Source organism: Salmo salar, chromosome ssa28 (assembly GCF_905237065.1).
Source record: "Salmo salar chromosome ssa28, Ssal_v3.1, whole genome shotgun sequence".
NCBI lineage: Eukaryota > Metazoa > Chordata > Actinopteri > Salmoniformes > Salmonidae > Salmo > Salmo salar.
Window position 1 is genome coordinate 19,801,371 of NC_059469.1, and position 16,086 is coordinate 19,817,456.

A 16,086-nucleotide genomic window follows, 5' to 3' on the forward strand; every position below is an offset into this window, starting at 1 on the left:
TTCAACTTTCCTTCAGAATCGAACATGAACCGGATTTCAACGTCTGGAAAGACGTCTTTTCACCTTTCATTCAGAACCTAACGTGAATCTAACTTCAACATCTGGAAAAATATGTATTATTTTCAATGTCATTTTGCTTACTGGGACTATTCTTGCAGGGGAGGCAATTTTTTGGTCTTGCCTAGGGTGGCAGAATGGCCAGGACCGGCCTTGGTACAGATAACATGTTTTGACATATGCATACAGATGCCCACATCTATGAAGAAGGCCTTGCAAGACAAGTTGCATAACTCTTCCTAAAGGGAGGGGGAGAGCAATGGTGGAAAAAGTACTCAATTGTCATACTTGTGTAAAACTAAAGATACTTTAATAGAAATTGACTCAAGTAAAAGTGAAAGTCACCCTGTAAAATACTATTTGAGTAAAAGTCTAAAAGTATCTGGTTTTAAATGTACTTAAGTATCAAAAGTAAATGGAATTTCTTGTTTAAAAAAAAGTATATATTTACAGATAGCCAGGGGCACACTCCAACACTCAGACATAATTTAAAGACAAAGCATTTGTGTTTAGTGAGTCTGACAGATCAGAGGCAGTAGGAATGACCAGGGATGTTCTCTTGATAAGTGAGTGAATTGGACCATTTTCCTGTCAAAATGTAACGAGTACTTTTGGGTGTCAAGAAAAATGTATGGAGTAAAAAGTACATTATTGTCTTTAGGAATGTCGTGAAGTCAAAGTAAAAGTTGGCAAAAATATGAATAGGAAATACAGATACCCCAAAAACGACTTTGTGTAGTACTTTAAAGTATTTCTACTTAAGTACTTTACACCACTGGGGGAGAGATACCAGTGGCCTGAGGGATTTGCCAATGTAGATGTACAACAGCTGCAGAAAAGCCAAACGGTATCACAGAGTTGCAAACGTGGGGCATGGAGCTGTAAGCAGAACAGAGGTACTTGGCAGATCAAGTAAAGCTGTGATTTCTAAGAGGCTCAAGCCTGAAAAGTAATTTTTCTGGGTTGCTGCCCAGGTCATCACTGGCAGGAAATTATGGTCCACTTGTTACTCCATGTGCTGACAGAGAAAAGCAACAATGATGACCTAGTCTGAATCCCCCAGACCTACTAATGCTCTCCTTTGGATACAATGTAGATGTACGATCTTAATTAGATCATCCTGTTGCAGGAAAATGTAGAACTTGTAGTGTATTTGAGGTTTAAAAAGGCTTCTGAAGTTTGTAATTTCGTTTTTGAAATTTCAGACTCGATTTTCCCTTCCCAAAAAATGTATCAACCCCTACAAATATGTAAATTCATTATTATCCACATAATAATTCACATTTCCTGTTACAGCAGGATTATTTTCCTGCTGTAGCAAACTGGCTCAAATTAATATCCTAAATCTGTATACACATAAGGTGGGTGAAATGAGGACAACATATCTCTTGAGTCCACTGTCAGATCACTCTAGTGAAAATCTCTATAAAGAACAAACAAGACACCTCATGAAGTTTTTGAATGGGTCCACACTAGACATTGATTATGTCTTCCCATCCTCAAAACCCCACCCTGAAATTCAGTGTGTGCTGTTCAAAAGACTTGGCCCATAGTTTGTTGCAAACAATGTCAGTAGATGAGACTGTTTCTTGGGAGGCAGCACAGCGAGTTATTGGATTTGGCAGGCAATGTTTGGGTTAGAAAAGTTAATAGCGGTTAGAGTAACCACAAAACAGGTTGTGTGTGTGCGCTCCTTTAATCAATTCCAAATGTTGGTTGAGAAAGAGGCCCTGTTTATAATTTTCCGGAGGAGCAAAGTAACAGAGTGAGATGGCTGGACTACCCCATCTGCGAGCCTCATATCCATACTGTATGTGCTGCAGATAAATAATGGATCCCTTTTGTTTTGTCTTTGCACTGATTATAGTTTATTCGATTGGCTCAGTAGAAAACACGTCCTTCAGTGCATTCGGAAAGTATTCAGGCCCCTTCCCTTCTTACACATTTTCTTACATTAAAGCCTTATTCTAAAATTGATTAAATTAATGTTTTTACTCATCAATCTACACACAATATCCCATAATGACAAAGCAAAAACAGTTTATTTCTTATTTTTGGTCATAAAAAAAAAAAATGAAATATCATATTTAAATAAGTATTCAGACTCTTTACTCAATACTTTGTTGAAGCACCTTTGGCAGCGATTACAGCCTTTAGTCTTCTTGGGTATGACGCTACAAGCTTGGCACACCTGTATTTGGGGAGTTTCTCCCATTCTTCTCCGTAGATCCTCTCAAGCTCTGTCAGGTTGGATGGGGAGCGTTGCTGCACAGCTATTTTCAGGTCTCTAAAGAGATGTTCGACCGGGTTCAAGTTCTGGCTCTGGCTGGACCCCTCAAGCACATTCAGAGACTTGTCCCAAAGCCACTCCTGTGTTGTCTTGGCTATGTGCTTAGGGTCATTGTCCTTTTGGAAGGTGAACCTTTGCCCCAGTCTGAGGTCCTGAGCACTCTGGAGTAGGTTTTCATCAAGGATCTCTCTGTTCTTTGCCCTGTTCGTCTTTCCCTTGATCCTAACTAGTAAAAACATCCCCACAGCATGATGCTGTCTCCATCATTCTTCACCGTAGCAACGGTGCCAGGTTTCCTCCAGACGTGACGTTTGGCATTCAGGCCAAATACTTCAATCTTTGTTTCATCAGACCAGAGAATCTTGTTTCTCATGGCAAACTCCAAGCGGGTTGTCTTGTGCCTTTTACTGAGGAGTGGCTTCCGTCTAGCCACTCTACCATCAAGGCCTGATTGGTGGAGTGCTGCAGAGATGGGTGTCCTCCTGGAAGGTTCTCCCATCTCTACAGAGGAACTCTGGAGTTCTGACATCAGTTTCTTGGTCACTTCCCAGACCAAGGCCCTTCTCCCCGATTGCTCTAGGGAGAGTCTTGGTGGTTCCAAACTTCTTCCATTTAGGAATGATGGAGGACACTGTGTTCTTGGGGACCTTCAATGCTACAGAAATGTTTTGGTACCCTTCCCCAGATCTGTTCCTCTACATAATCCTGTCTCAGAGCTCTACGGACAATTCCTTCGACTTCATGGCTTGGATTTTGCTCTGGTTTTTGCTCTGTCATGCACTGTCAACTGTGGGACGTTATATAGACAGGTGTGTGCCTTTCCAAATCATGTCCAATCAATTGAATTAACCCCAGGAGGTATCCAATCATGTTGTAGAAACATCTCAAGGATGATCAATGGAAACAGAATGCACCTGAGCTCCATTTCGAGTCTCATAGAAAAGGGTCTGAATACTTATGTAAATATGGCATATCTGTTTAAAATGTTTTATACATTTTCTAAAATGTCTAAAAACCTGTTTTCGCTTTGACATTATTGGGTATTGTGTGTAGATTGATGACAAAAATGCATTTAATATAAGGCTGTATTTTAGAATAAGGCTGTAACTGAACAAAATGTGAAAAAGTGAAGGGGTCTGAATACTTTCCAAATGCACTGTAGGCAGGGGCGAAAATCTGATATCAATTTTGGAGGGGACAATTACATGAAATTTTCTCAAGAGCAATTCCTGAGGGGGACACCAAAAGTAGTGCTGTAACACATAGCCTACATTGTAATATGATAAATGTATATTGAGGAAACAAAGAAATAAGGTGTTTGCCGTACTCCTAACTACCGGTACCCAAAACTACACAACTAATCACAACAGCAATACCATTGCCTTTAACAAATCTTAGTTCAGTCACCAGTGTAAGTTGAGAGTGGGGGTATCCATGGCATTTTCCAATTATGTTCCTATTTTACAAGTAAAAAAAATTGAGAACCTTTCATAATGTTGCCAAACAAAGACTCAAACTTACCTGAGACTCCCTGTCTCTGCCAGTCTGTCCCTGCATATCTGTCCCCAACTCTGCTGTCTGTGTGCCATCTGTTGCCTGCTCTGCCTAATGACATCATTGTGAAACATTTCCATTAGAATTTCATTTCTTTCTTATGAACATTTTATCAACTAGTCTTTGAGATATTAGGCTACTAGGGTTCTTACTTTACGTTTTGGTGTACTGAAAATACTCTGATGTCCGTCTTTTATTTTTCTGCCATTTTTCTACCTGGCTGGCTGGCTACACACACACACACAGTGTGTAGGTTATTTACAGTAGGAGATGGGCTTCTATCATCTTATCTTTTATCATTCTATTTGGGCTTCGATCTAAAAGGTAGCTAGCAAATGTGAAACGGATTAAAATGACAAGAGTTGACAGCTGTATGAGTTCACCATTTACACAACATATGCTGCAACCTTTTGTAATTTTAATAGTTTGTTTCATATTGGCTGGCTTCCAACAATAGCTGAATTTGCAAAGCTAGCGAGCACCAATTTCGTTTCAGTTGTGTTTGCTATAATCTTTGCAACCCGGGTTAAATAAAGGTGAAATAAAATAAATAAATAAAAGTTCCCTTGTGACAATTTAGCTTTTGTAATGAGACCATTAAATATATTTAAGACAATGGTAGAAGAGAGTGTAGTTCTGTTCAGTTTGGACTTCAGTTTATCGCTAACCTTATCACAGGGACTTTGAAGCACTAACTTACATCATCTGCATGCTTATCTTGGAATAAATTGACGATAGCAAAGATTCCATCTTTGACGAGGCCACATAAATGGAATAATTACTAGCTAGCTTAATAGTTAATATTTGCCCGCTAGCTCTGCATATTCAGCTAGTGTGTGTGCGCGATTGACTGGATTAACCTCACGTCAGTTACGTTCATTGAGTGCCTTTCAGACAGTGGATACCACCCCTCTTTTACCTTGCCAACTAAGGAACTGGCAGTTGATCAAACCATTGTGAGGCAAAGGGTGGGGGGGGTCGCAATCTTTTGAAACTTAAAAATGCGCTATTAAGTGTCTATAATCAGCACAATTGCTTTCATTGCGTATTATTAATATTATTTAAATTACATAGTTATGTTTCAGTGATATATTGGGGGGGACAAATCATATTTTTCCCAGGATGGGGGGGTCGTGTCCCCCATGGGATTTACGCCCCTGACTGTAGGTGTGTTTTGCCTCTAAACTAAGCCACAGTAACAAGTAGTCTAGATATAGACCCATTCCCATGAATAGAAAGGGTATTTTCAGAAAATCTCCAACAGCTCCCTTTCTCCGTCTGAGAATTAGAGAATAAATTTGCTCTGTACTCTGTAAACTGCAATGACACAGCACGGCCAGGGAAACATGCATTTTGACACAGGCCAAAAAGGAGGGCACTGCAGAGCATCATGGTTTCAGGCACATTTCAACTCAATAAGTCATATGATGTTATACAACCAAGGGAGGAACCAGAATTTTCAAAGAAATTACTTTTAATGGCTGAGGAAGAAGTCTGATCTTTTTACTCAAAACAAACTATTACAGGTTTTCTTCAGTCACTTTGGTGCAATTTGCACAATTATATTGTACATTTTCACAACTTTAGCACACAAATCAAAACAGATAATCAAAATGGCTCATGTTTCAAAACTCTTAAGCTCATTTTCAATTGACTGAGTACAACAAACAAATTCACAGTCACTTGTTCACTCAAATCACTCTTTCAGTTTTGATACATATTCCATCTAAGTATCTGCTTTTCAAAATGCAATATTCACTTTACTTCTATATGATTTTCTTGTCATTTGCTAACAATACAATTTACTATCACTTAATCAAACTGCTCAAAACTGATAACGACTAACATATAATCAAATCAAAGTTTATTTGTCATGTGCGCCAAATACAACAGGTGTAGACTTTACAGTGAAATACTTACTTACAGGCTCTAACCAATAGTGCAAAAAAGGTATTAGGTGAACAATAGGTAAGTAAAGAAATAAAACAACAGTAAAAACACAGGCTATATACAGTAGCGAGGCTATAAAAGTAGCGAGGCTACATACAGACACCGGTTAGTCAGGCTGATGGAGGTAGTATGTACATGTGGATATGGTTAAAGTGACTATGCATGTATGATGAACAGAGAGTAGCAGCAGCGTAAAAGAGGGGTTGGGGGGGTTGGGGGGGGCACACAATGCAAATAGTCCGGGTAGTCATTTGATTACCTGTTTGATTATCTGTCTTATGGCTTGGGGGTAAAAACTGTTGAGAAGCCTTTTTTTGTTCTAGACTTGGCACTCCGTTACTGCTTGCCAAGCGATAGCAGAGAGAACAGTCTATGACTGGGGTGGCTGGGGTCTTTGACAATTTGGTGTAGAGGTCCTGGATGGCAGGCAGCTTAGCCCCAGTGATGTACTGGGCCGTACGCACTACCCTCTGTAGTGCCTTGCGGTCAGAGGCCGAGCAATCGCTGTACCAGGCAGTGATGCAACCAGTCAGGATGCTCTCGATGTTGCAGCTGTAGAACCTTTTGAGGATCTCAGGACCCGTGCCAAATCTTTTTAGTTTCCTGAGGTGGTATAGGCTTTGCCGTGCCCTCTTCATGACTATCTTGGTGTGTTTTGTATAGTTTGATCACTGGTGAACACTGTACATTTTTATATTTTTTTGCTCGTAAATGTATCAATTTGACATTAATTTATATTGGAAGGTAAAACCAAATCATTCCCTTGATCAAAAATATATTGGTCCCATGTTCCATGAGCTGAAATACATTTTCCATATGCTCAAAAAGCTTATTTCTCTCAAATTTGGTGCACAAATCTGTTTACATCCCTGTTAGTAAGCATTTCTCCTTTGCCAAGATAATCCATCCACCTGACAGGTGTGGCATATCAAGAAGCTGATTAAAGAGCATCATCATTACACAGGTGCAGCTTGTGCTGGGGACAATAAAAGGCCTCTCTAAAATGAGCAGTTTTGTCACACAACACAATGCCACAGATGTCTCAAGTTTTCAGGGAGCGTACAATTGCCATTTCACACTGCTTGCATTAGCATATCAATAATGAATGTTTACCCCATCCCATACGAGTATAAATGTACAGTAACGTTATCATACCGTGTCATTGATATTATATTATAAACCGGGTGGTTCGAGATTGGCTGACAGCCGTGGTATATCAGACCGTGTACCACGGGTATGACAAAACATTTATTTTTACTGCTCTAATTAAAGCATTAAGGCAACTTGGGGGTTTGTGGTATATGGCCAATATACCACGGCTAAGAGCTGTGTCCAGGCACTCCCATGGCATTGTGCATAAGAACAGCCCTTAGCCGTGGTATGTAGGCTATATACTGTACCACACCCCCTCGGGCCGTATTTCTTAAATATAGGCTACACAGCTATAGAATGTTAGCTAGCAAGCTAGCTAGCTAATTACCAAAATAATTTCTGCATCCTCACATAAACGTAATGTCTGATAGCTGAATGCGGAAGTTTAGCTGAACCATAGCTATATATGAGTTATTGGGCTTACACTAGCATATTAAAGTTACATTAGAACAAACCAGGCTTAATTTGATCAATATCATGGAAGTCATTATATGAGCTAGAAGTAAATTGCGACTGAAATCGTTGATAACTCTTTGGGGACCTGCCTCTTGCCTGGACCTCAGTGGGTTGAGATTTAAGGCTATGGCGACAATTTCAGAATGTAACAGGCTGTAACTTTACAATAAAAACAAATCGCTTTTCAGTGGTGATTTTAACATGAAAATATTGGTGGGGCAAGTTCAATCAAAAAAGCTAATATGCATCGAAACCACTACACACACAAACGCTATAACATTTGGTTATGATCAGTTTACTTCACATTGTCAAATTCAGCACGGATCTACAATATTGCTACATTGTTACAGTATTGGGACGCAGCCAAAACACCATTCTGAGTGTGTCTGCAGGCCTGTTACAGCGAGGGAAAAAAGTATTTGATCCCCTCCTGATTTTGCACGTTTGCCCACTGACAAAGAAATGATCAGTCTAGAATTTTAATGGTAGGTTTATTTGAACAGTGAGAGACAGAATAACAACAACAAAAATCCAGAAAAACGCATGTCAAAAATGTTATAAAATGATTTGCATTTTAATGAGGGAAATAAGTATTTGACCCCTCTGCAAAACATGACTTAGTACTTGGTGGCAAAACTCTTGTTGGCAATCATAGAGGTCAGACGTTTCTTGTAGTTGGCCACCAGGTTTGCACACATCTCAGGAGGGATTTTGTCCCACTCCTCTTTGCAGATCTTCTCCAAGTCATTAAGGTTTCGAGGCTGACGTTTGGCAACTCGAACCTTCAGCTCCCTCCACAGATTTTCTATGGGATTAAGGCCTGGAGACTGGCTAGGCCACTCCAGGACCTTAATGTGCTTCTTCTTGAGCCACTCCTTTGTTGCCTTGGCTGTGTGTTTTGGGTCATTGTCATGCTGGAATACCCATCCACGACCCATTTTCAATGCCCTGGCTGAGGGAAGGAGGTTCTCACCCAAGATTTGACGGTACATGGCCCCGTACATCGTCCCTTTGATGCTGTGAAGTTGTCCTGTCCCCTAGCAGAAAAACACCCCCAAAGCATAATGTTTCCACCTCCTTGTTTGACACCTCCTCCAAACACGGCGAGTTGAGTTGATGCCAAAGAGCTCCATTTTGGTCTCATCTGACCACAACACTTTCACCCAGTTGTCCTCTGAATCATTCAGATGTTCATAGGCAAACTTCAGACGGGCATGTATATGTGCTTTCTTGAGCAGGGGGACCTTGTGGGCGCTGCAGGATTTCAGTCCTTCACGGCGTAGTGTGTTTCCAATTGTTTTCTTGGTGACTATGGTCCCAGCTGCCTTGAGATCATTGACAAGATCCTCCCGTGTAGTTCTGGGCTGATTCCTCACCGTTCTCATGATCATTGCAACTCCACGAGGTGAGATCTTGCATGGAGCCCCAGGCCGAGGGAGATTGACAGTTCTTTTGTGTTTCTTCCATTTGTGAATAATTGCACCAACTGTTATCACCTTCTCACCAAGCTGCTTGGCGATGGTCTTGTAGCCCATTCCAGCCTTGTGTAGGTCTACAATCTTGTCCCTGACATCCTTGGAGAGCTCTTTGGTCTTGGCCATGGTGGAGAGTTTGGAATCTGATTGATTGATTGCTTCTGTGGACAGGTGTCTTTTATACAGGTAACAAGCTGAGATTAGGAGCACTCCCTTTAAGAGTGTGCTCCTAATCACAGCTCGTTACCTGTATAAAAGACACCTGGGAGCCAGAAATCTTTCTGATTGAGAGGGGGTCAAATACTTATTTCCCTCATTAAAATGCAAATAAATGTATAACATTTTTGAAATGCGTTTTTCTGGATTTTTGTTTAGTTTTTCTGTCTCTCACTGTTCAAATAAACCTACCATTAAAATTATAGACTGATCCTTTGTTTGTCAGTAGGCAAACGTACAAAATCAGCAGGGGATCAAATACTTTTTTCCCTCACTGTACCAAGATGCTCCAGTTAAGAGTAAAGCAACAACGTTTATAAAGTTACTCCATCGCTTCATCTTTTGCATAGTTACAGTTCCATGGGTTTAATAGTCTGACATCAAACATGAATAACAATCCAAGTTGTATAGCTACCTCAAAACAGATGTTAGCCACGGCTTCTATTCACCACCAACCACAGTTGAATCTTACTTTACAGCTTGCTTTATTGTAACGGATGATCATATTTCAATGTTTAGTGGCTGGTGAGCACCGAAACATTTTATGTCTACATTTCCTTCATAACGCTAAGTTAGAAATGTATTTGCTAGGAGATAGTCAACATATTTCCTGCTAAGATCAATGACGCTGTCACGTCCTGACCAGGTAAAAGGGTCATTTGCCATAGTAGAATGGTCAGGGCGTGGCAGGGGGGGTTGTTTTGTGTGTTTTGGGGTTTGTTGGTTTCTAGGGGAATGTGTTCTAGTTTTCATTTTCTATGTTTCGTTTTCCAGGTTTGGCCGAGTATGGTTTCCAATCAGAGGCAGGTGTCTTTCGTTGTCTCTGATTGGAAGCCATACTTAGGCAGCCTGTTTTCCTTTGGGGTTTGGTGTGTGGTTGTTTTCCGTATTAGTCTATTTACCTTACGGAACTGTTTTGTCGTTTGGTTATTTTTGTTTAAGTGTTCTCTCTAAATAAATGAAGATGAGCACTATACACGCTGCACCTTGGTCTGTTCAAAACGACGCCTGTGACAGACGCCTACGCTCTGTGCTTTCTCTGGCTGCCCCTCCGCCACAGAAGGCACTGAGCGAGGCTGAAACAGCTGCATTCTGGAGTGGCCTTACTCAAAGAAAATTTACCAAAACAATAATATGACAGGGAGGATTCCAGTATGCTGCTTTATTAACTCAGGGTAGAGCTTGCGATATGACAAGTTCACAGTTTACATTTTAGTAATACGTGTAGCCGAGGGTATTTTTGCGAAGGTCTAGTAAGTGTGAAGACCCTCTGAGATAGGGGGTATGACAAGGGTCAGTTTAGAGTTTTGTACTTAGACTTTTGAAAATATACCACTTACATCTGAAATGTTTTCCAAAGTGATTGAAAAAAAAACTGGAATCCAATAAAAGTGTCTACAGATACATATGACAGACGTTGCAAGTGTGACGCACACAAAATGTATGGTCACATTTGTGTTTATGTATTGTTTCTTTGTATTGGGGAAGAATGCTTTTACTTAAATTTCAGTCCTCCAAGGTTTCGCCACTTTGATGCATTTATACTACTGTTGGCCAGTAGGGTGCAGTGAGACGTGTTCATGTCGCACTGGGACTATATGCGATCCTGCACCTGTGTGTTCTCATTATTGAGAGAACCTTTGAAAGAGAAGCCATGTTCTACTGTTTTATAATTTATCCTGTGTTACAGGCCAGTAAAGTGCAAAAATACACTGAATACCAAAATATAGTTTTGTAACTTGCCTGTTGAAGTGAATGTAATGGTTTTGAACAACATCGTAATTGTATAACTTCGTACTCGACAGAAAATGCATGTCGAGTGTAAAATTAAATGATAGCGGTGCATTCCTTTGATCTAGAAATGAAAAATGTGTTAACTCCTGAACATTTTTATTTTTTGAAAAAGACACTCCTGACAATATCCTAAGGGTTTAGTGAATTTTATGTTGTAACTGTGATGTTTAAGAACTTTGTAATTGTTGTACTGTAAATGTTAGAAAAGCTGCGAGCTTAGGGCTAGCTCCGGTTAGCTTTTGGCTAGCTCCGGTTATCTGTTTGCTAGCTCCGTTCAGTTGGTTGCTAGCAACAGTTAGCGCTATGCTAGCTTGTTCAGTAATTTTTCAATAATTAGCATTAATGTCACTTGCAATAGCCTCATCTTTCTATTCACCCTTCTTACACTGGTTGAATGTATTTTGAACATGGGTATAAAGTAACTTCTAATGAGGTAAACCAATCTTTAAAGGCTTTCATGTTTTAGAGTCTCCTATGGGGCTATAGTGGGTAACAGTCAACTACATCATTTTAACCTAAACAGGTGTATTGAAGTTAAGAGTAAATGTGTTTGGGGTATAAATGTAAAGAATTTTAGGATGTGAATTGGATTGGAATTTAATATTTTTGTTGTGTAAATTGATGTACAGTCGAGGCCAAAAGAATGAGACAAATATTAATTTTCACAAAGTCTGCTGCCTTAGTTTGTATGATGGCAATTTGCATATACTCCAGAATGTTATGAAGAGTGATCAGATGAATTGCAATTCATTGCAAAGTCCCTCTTTGCCATGCAAATGAACTGAATCCCCCAAAAACATTTCCACTGCATTTCAGCCCTGTCACAAAAGGACCAGCTGATATCATGTCAGTGATTCTCTCGTTAACACAGGTGTGAGTGTTGATGAGGACAAGGCTGGAGATCACTCTGTCATGCTGATTGAGTTCGAATAACAGACTGGAAGCTTCAAAAGGAGGGTGGTGCTTGGAATCATTGTTCTTCCTCTGTCAATCATGGTTACCTGCAAAGAAACACGTGCCGTCATCATTGCTTTGCACAAAAAGGGCTTCACAGGCAAGGATATTTTTGCCAGTAAGATTGCACCTAAATCAACCATTTATCGGATCCTCAAGAACTTCAAGAAGAGCGGTTCAATTGTTGTGAAGAAGGCTTCAGGGCGCCCAAGAAAGTTCAGCAAGCGCCAGGACCGTCTCCTAAAGTTGATTCAGCTGCGGGATCAGGGCACCACCAGTACAGAGCTTGCTCAGGAATGGCAGCAGGCAGGTGTGAGTGCATCTGCACACACAGTGAGGCAAAGACTTTTGGAGGATGGCCTGATGTCAAGAAGGGCAGCAAAGAAGCCACTTCTCTCCAGGAAAAACATCAGGGACAGACTGATATTCTGCAAAAGGTACAGGGATTGGACTGCTGAGGACTGGGGTAAAGTCAATCCCCTTTCCGATTGTTTGGGGCATCCGGAAAAAAGCTTGTCCGGAGAAGACAAGGTGAGCGCTACCATCAGTCCTGTGTCATGCCAACAGTAAAGCATCCTGAGACCATTCATGGGTGGGGTTGCTTCTCAGCCAAGGGAGTGTGTTCACTCACAATTTTGCCTAAGAACACAGCCATGAATAAAGAATGGTACCAACACATCCTCCGAGAGCAACTTCTCCCAACCATCCAGGAACAGTTTGGTGACAAACAATGCCTTTTCCAGCATGATGGAGCACCTTGCCATAAGGCAAAAGTGATAACTAAGTGGCTCGGGGAACAAAACATCGATATTTTGGGTCCATGGCCAGGAAAATCCCTAGATACTTAATCCCATAGAGAACTTGTGGTCAAACACCCAAAGGCGGGTGGACAAACAAAAACACACAAATTCTGACAAACTCCAAGCATTGGTTATGCAAGAATGGGCTGCCATCAGTCAGGATGTGGCCCAGAAGTTAATTGACAGCATGCCAGGGTGGATTGCAGAGGTCTTGAAAAAGAAGGGTCAACACTGCAAATATTGACTCTTTGCATCAACTTCATGTAATTGTCAATAAAAGCCTTTGACACTTATGAAATGCTTGTAATTATACTTCAGTATTCCATAGTACCATCTGACAAAAATATCTAAAGACACTGAAGCAGCAAACTTTGTGAAAATTAATATTTATGTCATTCTCCAAACTTTTGTCCACAACTTTATTTTTTTATATGTTTATGGAATAATATGTCAGGGATTTATGAGAAAAATTATTAAATACACTTAGCAAAACAAAACTTTGTGTTTGGTACTTGAGAGAACCTTTAAAAGAGAAGCAACAATTTTCTGTTTCATCATTTATCCTGTTTTAAAGGATCTATTATCTGCTGCACCAGACCCACAACTGGGACCTGTAAAACAAGGCACTCCAGCTTTGAAGATAGGGCAGCAGATGTGTTGTCATGTCATTTGGAGGGGGTAAAGAAAACTCTCTATAGAGTGCACTAGTGTGCGTGTGAGTGCGTGTGAGTGCGTGTGTGCAGAGGCGTCATGCCCATAGGGGGCACAGGGGCACTTGTAATGGCCTTGGCAAACTGCCATCTCTTTCAACCACCACCAACATAATTGGGTCCAGGCTTTTCAATTGTGTGGGACAGTATCCACTTGAAATCATGAAAGAAAGGCCTTAGCATTGCCACTAGCGGTTCTGGGGGGGGGCATTTTCTAAAGGGACGGCTTTAGGCGGAACACAACAGTATCATACCACATGCGAAACGATATGACAACAATAACGTCTAATGTAACTGGCCCCTCTTAACAGAACAACTGGCCCCGGCTTGGCCCCCCCAGTTGAAATGGTCTAGAACTGCCACTGAGCATTGCCCTGTCCTACTTGAGTTCACTGTGTTTGACAATTCCATGTAACAGACAATATGCCATATAACAATAATGTGTTTAGCACAACCACATTACCTGGATTGCAGTTGAGATTATATATAAAAAAATACATAGTGCACGTCATCAACGCTGTTCGAGATTCTGTGCAGATTATTAAAGCCATTGTGAAGATCTCCAGACCTGCGACCTTTGCATCCATGATTACATAAGAATACATTTATAGTTACAGTAACCTCAAAATATGGCCGTGGATGTTACTCATTTTAAGTTTCAATAAAAACTGTTACATTTGTTTGTAAGATAGCCTTAACTTTAGGCTATTTACTGTATTACAAATGTCATATTGAATTGTGTTTGGTAAATATCAACATTTAAAGAAGATGTATCTCATGCTTGGATAGTTTCGTCTGAGCCACTGGCTTAAAACCTCTTAAGGATCCGCCCTTTTTTTTAAATGTTCGCCTAAAATGACATACCCAAATCTAACTGCCTGTAGCTCAGGCATTGAAACAAGGATATGCATATTCTTGATACCATTTGAAAGGAAATGCTTAAGTTTGTGGAAATGTGAAATGAATGTAGGAGAATATAACACATTAGATCTGGTAAAAGAAAATACAAAGAAAAAAAACAACAATTGTTTTGTATTTCTTTTGTACCATCATTTTTGTGATGCAAGAGAAAGGCCATAATGTATTATTCCAGCCCAGGCGCAATTTAGATTTTGGCCAAAATCAGAACTGTCTATGTCCTGGGAAATGTTCTTGTTACTTACAACCTCATGCTAATCGCATTAGCTAACGTTAGCTCAACTGTCCCGTGGGGGAACCACCGATCCTGAAGAAGTTTTAATCCTATTCTTTAACTTACATTTTTTGTTTAGTTGGAGATGTGAATCCAACATATCAACTTGTCGACAAGATAATAGGCTATTTACTGTATTGCAAAAGTGATATTGAATTGTGTTTGGTTGTCAACACAACCAAATATCAACACTTAAAAGGACATGTATCCTTTGTGCCACTGACTTAGTCTGGCTTTAATTCCAGTTTGTCTACAAATTCAAAATTGTTGTGTTGGATTCAAGTCTCCATCTCAACTAAAAATCTAAGTTACAGAATAGGACTAAATCAAATCAAACTTTAAATGCACTTTAACATAGATTTTTGGTTGAGATGGAGACATGAATCCAACATTTATATTATTAACTTGAACATTACATGTGAAATAAACAAAACCTGCAAACTCTAGGCATATGGGGCGGCAGGGTAGTCTAGTGGTTAAAGCGTTGGACTAGTAACCGAAAGGTTACAAGATCAAATCCCAGTGCTGACGAGGCAGTTAATCCACTGTTCATTGGCCATCATTGAAAATAAGAATTTGTTCATCACAAGATGCCAAGCCTCTTCCACCCTCTTGTTCATTCCATACCTGAAAAATGTAAATTGCATCTCACGCTTTTACACTTGTCTTTCCATCACGAAGGTAAACAACTCGCTGACCTTGCCCGCTCCATAGCAAGCTGCTCTATCAGCACTGCATGATTGGAGAAGCAATTCAATGTTGAGCTAAATAAAAATATGGTTTCAGATGTCTAAAAAGGAACGATATAAACCATTACTTCATTTGCTGGTCGGAACAGTGGAGCGGAACAAAATAAATAATGGTTCTGTTCAGAATGTAATAATTGGAAAATAACTTCAGTTCCAACCTCTGCTAAATATTATTATTGACAATATATGACTCTTAAATCTACCCTTTTGAATGACTTCGATAGCAACAGTGATTCTATTTAGTTATTAGTAGATCTTTGTCATGTTGTCTAATGATTGGAGACAGGCGCAGGAATAGGTAATAGGGTTTTTTATTTTCTCCAGCCAAACAAATGAGCGAGGTGTCAACCTCTAAATAATACACGGGACGAGACCCGTAAATTAAGTGCGCAATAACACGTAGCATGGAAGCCGATATAATAGCACAGATACTCACAGGACCAACGGACATGGTAACAATAACCGACAAGGACAATGGGGAACAGAGGGCACATATAAAAACTCAGCAAAAAAAGAAATGTCCTCTCACTGTCAACTGCGTTTATTTTCAGCAAACTTAACATGTGTAAATATTTGTATGAACATTACAAGATTCAACAACTGAGACATAAACTGAACAAGTTCTACAGATGTGACTAACAGAAATTGAATAATGTGTCCCTGAACAAATGCATCGCCTCCTCATCTCCTCCTCATGGACTGCACCAGATTTGACAGTTCTTGCTGTGAGATGTTAC